General features: G+C 35.4%; 1 protein-coding gene across 12 annotated transcripts in view; it reads left to right on the top strand.

Annotated features, from left to right (window-relative positions):
- LOC106871506 (uncharacterized) overlaps positions 1–6,027 on the top strand; it is an 84,238-nt gene that overhangs the window by 28,792 nt on the left and 49,419 nt on the right. The window lies entirely within an intron of this gene.

Here is a 6,027-nt window from a genome sequence, read left to right as displayed (position 1 = left end):
ACACACACACACACACACACACACACACACACACACACACACACACACACACACATATATATATATATATATATATATATATATATATTTATATGTATAGATATACATATATATGACGGGATTCTACAGAGTTTCTGTCTACCAGATTTACTCACAAGACATTGAGGGCTACGGTACAATAGGCACCAGCACAAGATACCATGAGCAATGAACCGAAGACTCATGGATGCGAAGCGAAATTCTTAATGTCATAGCCACGTCTTCGCATATGTTGCGTTAGATTTTCGTCACTATTTCTAGCTCGTCGGGCAGCAGCATAAAGACTCCTCGTTTGTTTTGCAATTTCAGTATTTTAAAGCATTTAAATAAATAAATAAATAAATAAAGAGGATTAGTCGAATCTTCAGAGCATCTGAGAAAATGCCTAACAATATTTCCTCATTGGTCCCTTACATTCTGAGTTCAAATGGACTTTTGCATTCTGAGTCCAAACTCTGCGTTTCATAATTCTGGAGTCTATAAATTAAAATACCAGTTACTTGTTGTAGTCTGTCTATTCGTTATCCCCTTTAATATTTGACCCCACTCAGTTTAGTATTAAGGAAGGTAAAGGCAGGGTATCAGTTCTGAAATAGTAAGGGAAAAATTAACCATTTGCTCTACATGGATGATCTTAAGCTTTTTAGTAAGAATGGAAAAGAGATAAATTCTTTAATATAGTCAGTAAAGACTCTTCAGCAAAGATATAGGCATCGAATTTGGTCTAGATAAGTATGCAATATTAGTCATAAGAAGAGGACAGTAGCCAACAGCGAAGGTATCCAATTATCAGATGGCCAGACATCAAAATCATTGAAAGGAAGAGAGAATTATAAGTATCTAGGCGTATTAGAATCTGACAGAGTACTAACTATAGAATTGAAAGCGAAAATTGAGAAGGAGTACATCTGAAGGGTGAGGAAGCTAATGAAACTAGTGAAGGCTGTAAATATCTGGGCAGTGTCATTACTTAGATACTCAGCAGCTTTTGTAGATTGGACAAGAACTGAATTAGCAAAGCTAGACGGAAGAACTAGAAAGGAATTCAATATGAATGGAAGACTCCACGCAAGAGCAGGTGTAACAAGATTATATTTACCTAGAAAAGAAGGTGGAAGAAGGTTAATATCAGTAGAAGATTGAGTGGAGTTAGCTGGAGTAGATATAGACTCCTATGTAGGTAATGGTGAAGGAGGTTTATTAAAAGCAGCAAGAGTCAAAGCAAGACATAGGGGAATCAAAGACCCAAACGGTGTTAAAAATCAGAAAAAAAGAAAATAAATTATCTGACTGGCAGGAGAAGGCGTTGCATGGTAGATTACCAAAGATAGTTGGAGTAAATAGTAGTAGTAAGACATGGCTATGTTTGCAGAAAGGAAGGCTGAAAAGGGAGACAGAAAGTTTGTTGGCGGTCGCATAAGATCAAGCATTAAGGACTAAATGGATAAAAGCCAAGATAGACAAAAAACAAGTAGATTCCCAATGTAGGTTATGCAAATCAAAAGAGGAAAGCGTTACTCATATAGTAAGTGAACGTAGCATGCTGGCAGAGAAAGAATACAAGAAAAGATATGACAACCAAGGAAGAGCATCCACTGCGAGCTTTGTAGAAAGCTAGGATTTTACCATACTGATAAGTGGTATGAACATATGAACCTAGTATAGTACTAGAAAGTAAGACATATAAGGTGTGGGACTTCAACATTCAAACTGACAGAGTAATATAAGCTAGAAGGCCCGATTTAGTAGTAGAAGTAGTAACAGTAGTAATAGCAACATCAGCAGCAGTAGTAGTTATAGTAGAAAAAGAGAATAGAAAGCGCCAGGTTATTGACTTTACAGTTCCAAATTATGAAAAAATCAATATGAGAAATATAGAGAAAATAACAAAGTACTAGGACCTTGCCATTGAATTACAGAGACTCTGGAAGGTGCGGGTAAAATGGATGCCAGTAGTTATAGGTGCATTGGGAACTATCCCTAAAAATCTGAACAGATGGATGGAAGAGATAGGCATAAAACCCAGTTCAGTAAAGCTGCAGAAAACCGTGTTATTAGAGACAGCTAGGATACTTAGGAGAGTTCCTGGTATCTAAGGTTACTTGTTGTAGCCCCATAGTGGGGTTCTTGGCATATAAATTTACTTGTTGTAACCCAATAGTGGGGTTCTTGTGTATATGAAAATAATAATAATAATAATATTATTATTAATAATAATAATAATAATAATAATAATAATAATAATAATAATAATAATAATAATAATAACAATAATAATAATAGTAACAATAATAATAACAATAATAAAAATAATAATAATAATAATAATAATAATAATAATAATAATAACAACAATAACAATAATAATAATAGTAATAATAATAATAATAATAATAATAATAATAATAATTATAATAATAATGATGATGATGATAATAATAATCTTTTCTACTATAGACACAAGGCCTGAAATTTGTGGGGGAGGGGACTATCCGATTTTCATCGACCCCATTGTTTGACTAGTACTTAATTTATTAATTCCGAAAGGATGAAAGGCAAAGTTGCCCCGGGCGGAATTTGAACCCAGGGCGCAGCAACAGTCGAAATATCGCTAAGCATTTCGCCCGGCGTACTAACGACTCTGCCAGCTCGCCGCTAATGATAATAATAACAACAACAACAACAACAATAATAATAATAATAATAATGATAATAATAATAATAATAATAATAATAATAATAATAATAATAATAATGATGAGGTGCTCGAAAAATAAGGTGTGTTACCTTAGTTCACTGGTAGTGAACAGCTGACACTGTAGTACACCTCCAGCGTTAGAAGCTGTGCAAAGGAAACAATAACAACAGCAACAACAATAATAATAATAATATTAATAATAAATGTCATGATGCAGTACCAGGCAGTGGCTCCTATGACTTTTGATCGTAATTGATTGAAAGTGTTATCATTGTTTTGTCTTGGTATAAAAAATTGGCTACAGCAAATATTCAACTCAATATCATAGATTTGCTTGTCAGTTGCTTTATCGTAACCAGTTGGTCATGTCCTTTAGTGGCTGACGATATGGGCATCTCTGATCACGACCAGAAGTAGTGGGATAGCATCATAGCCATGTGCTGAGAGGAATTCTTTGGGGTTTGAATAATTCACCTCTGGAAACATAGGTGTTTTGTTCATCATCCTTAAAATAAACTTTATTCAGGGACCTTTTGAGCGGGTTGGGCTACTCGACCTGAAGAAAATTCTAGCTAGGTCCTATCTGCAAGTCATGTGCTGTTTATGTTGATATGAAATCACTATGTGGCGCACGTATAATTGTGATGCATGTGCCTGGTGTACCCTTATCAAATGGGTAGTCCTGATGGGTGTAGTGAGTTTCATATAGTTTACCCCAATGTCACTTTGATTGCATTCGCTGCTCTCTCATTCAATAATAATAATAATAATAATAATAATGATAATAATAATAATAATAATAATAATAATAATAATAATAATAATGATAATAACAACAACAACAACAACAACAATAATAATGATTGCAAAGATAAAGCACTGTACAAGGACTTGAGAATGAATAAAATTGAAAATAGGTGGATAAAGAAAAAAATCATGGACAATTTCATAGGGATGTTGAAATAAGACAGAGAAAAAAGATAGCTATAGATGACTAAAAGTGATTTATAACCGGAAACGGAGGCTTTAATCTGTGCTGCACAAGAGCAAGCATTAAGAATCAATTACATCAACTACACAATAGTCAATACATCAGAAAGTGATAAGTACAGAATTTGTGGACAGAATGGTGAAACTGTAAGGCATATTACCAGTCAATGTACGCCACTAGTCCAGATAGAATATTAGAGACGTCATTACAATATAGCAAGGATTGTCCATTGGACACTCTGAAACAAGTATGGACTTGACAAAGCAAAAAAAAAAGGGGTACGAATGCATCATCGAAAATGATAATGCAAAGATCCTATGGGATTTTATGATTCAGTGCGATAGAGAATAGGAAACCAAACAGTGTTGATTGAAAAAGAAAGCAAACGATGCCGGATCACAGATATAGCATTCCAAGCTGACAACAAGATATGCGATAAGGAAGAAAGAAAATTCGATAGATATGACAGGTTAGCTTGGGAGGTTAAGCAGTTGTGGTGCTGAAAACGGTAGTAGTAGTACCAATAATTGTCAGAGCCCTAGGGATATTAAGTAAAAATCTTAAGAAGTACATAGAACAAATAGGGGCTGCAATAATGGTGAAGCACTTGCAGTTAACAGCACTGCCTGGAAGCACTCGAATACTCAGGATGTTGCTCGAAAAATAAGGGGGTGTTACCTTAGTTCACTGGTATTGAACAGCTGACACCGTAGCACATCTCCAGCGTTAGAAGCTGTGCAAAGACAACAACAACAACAACAACAACAACAATAATAATAATAATAATAATAATAATAATAATAATAATAATAATAACAATAATCCTTTCTACAAAAGGCACAAGCTATGAAATTTTGAGGAAGGAGGATAGTCGATTACATCGATCCCAGTGTTTCACTGGTACTTAATTTATCGACCCCTAAAGGACAAATGGGACAGTCGACCACGGTGGAATTTGAATTCAGAACGTAAAGAGGGACGAAATGCCCCTAAACATTTCGCCTGGCGTGCTAACGATTAATAATAATGTACACTGGAGCTATGCTAACACAACAGAATAACAACAGAAAGAAGATGGTATAGGCACACGCCAGAGAAGGTAATAGAAAATGAGAATGCAACCATACTATGGGATATGCCAATACACACAGATAGAGAAATTAAGACCCATACGCCGGATATAGTTGTCAGGGATCACCAAGAGAAAGACTGCTTTCTAATCGATGTATCAATACCAACAGATGCGATAAGGAAGAAAGAAAAGTCGATAGATATGACAGGTTAGCTTGGGAATTTAAGCAGTTGTCGTCGCTGAAAAAGGTGGTGGTAGTACCAATAATTGTCGGAGCCCTGGAATTAATAATAATAATAATAATAATAATAATTATTATTATTATTATTATTATCATAATTCGTTAGAAACAGTTAAAAAGATGGCATAGAAAGCAGACACATAAGTCAAATAAAGAAAAACAACAATGAAGGTTAGAATTAAGCGCACAGTGGACAGAGTAAAACTTAGTAACAGAAACACGAACGTTAGAAGAATCATAAAGAGAAGCGGGTTCATAGGCACACCAGGAATAATGTTGGCGAATGTCGAGAAGCATAGAATTTCTTTAAGGTTCAGTGTTTTCACTGCTAACAACTGACGATGATAGTTCATTCCTAGTTTAGGAAATTCCGAGTTTGGAAAAATTGTTTCCAAAGATCATAGAAGAAGAGGAGTCACAAAGCCTCAAAAAATCTGCTCAGAATCTTCCAGTTGTCTGATAGGTATCGACTAGATCTTCCTGATGTACCAAAGTGGACATGGGTCATCCAGAACGGGTCATCCAGATTGTATCTAGATAAAGTTTTTTCATTTTTGTTTTTATTTCATAAGCATGAATTATGAGTGTCTGAGGCAATCAATACAGTTTAAAAAAGAAAAAAAGGGTGGACAAATTTGCATATTTGTTGCATAAGCTTTTACCAAGTCAGCAATATCTTTTATATCTTTTACTTGTTACACTCATTAGACCGCGGCCATGCTGGCGCACCACCTTGAAGAATTTTCAGTCGATCGAATCAGCCCTAGCACTTTTTCTGTCAAGCCTGTTACTTATTCTATCGGTCTCTTTTGCCAAGTGCCAAGTGACAGTGATGAAAACGCACCAAAACACACACACACACACACATACACACATACACACACACACACATACACACACACACACACACGCACACATACACACACACACACTCCCTCTCTCTCTTTCTCTCTCTCTCTTTCTCTCTCTCTCTTTCTCTCTCTCTC

This window comes from Octopus bimaculoides, chromosome 24 (assembly GCF_001194135.2).
Source record: "Octopus bimaculoides isolate UCB-OBI-ISO-001 chromosome 24, ASM119413v2, whole genome shotgun sequence".
Classification (NCBI taxonomy): Eukaryota; Metazoa; Mollusca; class Cephalopoda; order Octopoda; family Octopodidae; genus Octopus; species Octopus bimaculoides.
This window is presented reverse-complemented; position numbering and strand designations above follow the sequence as displayed.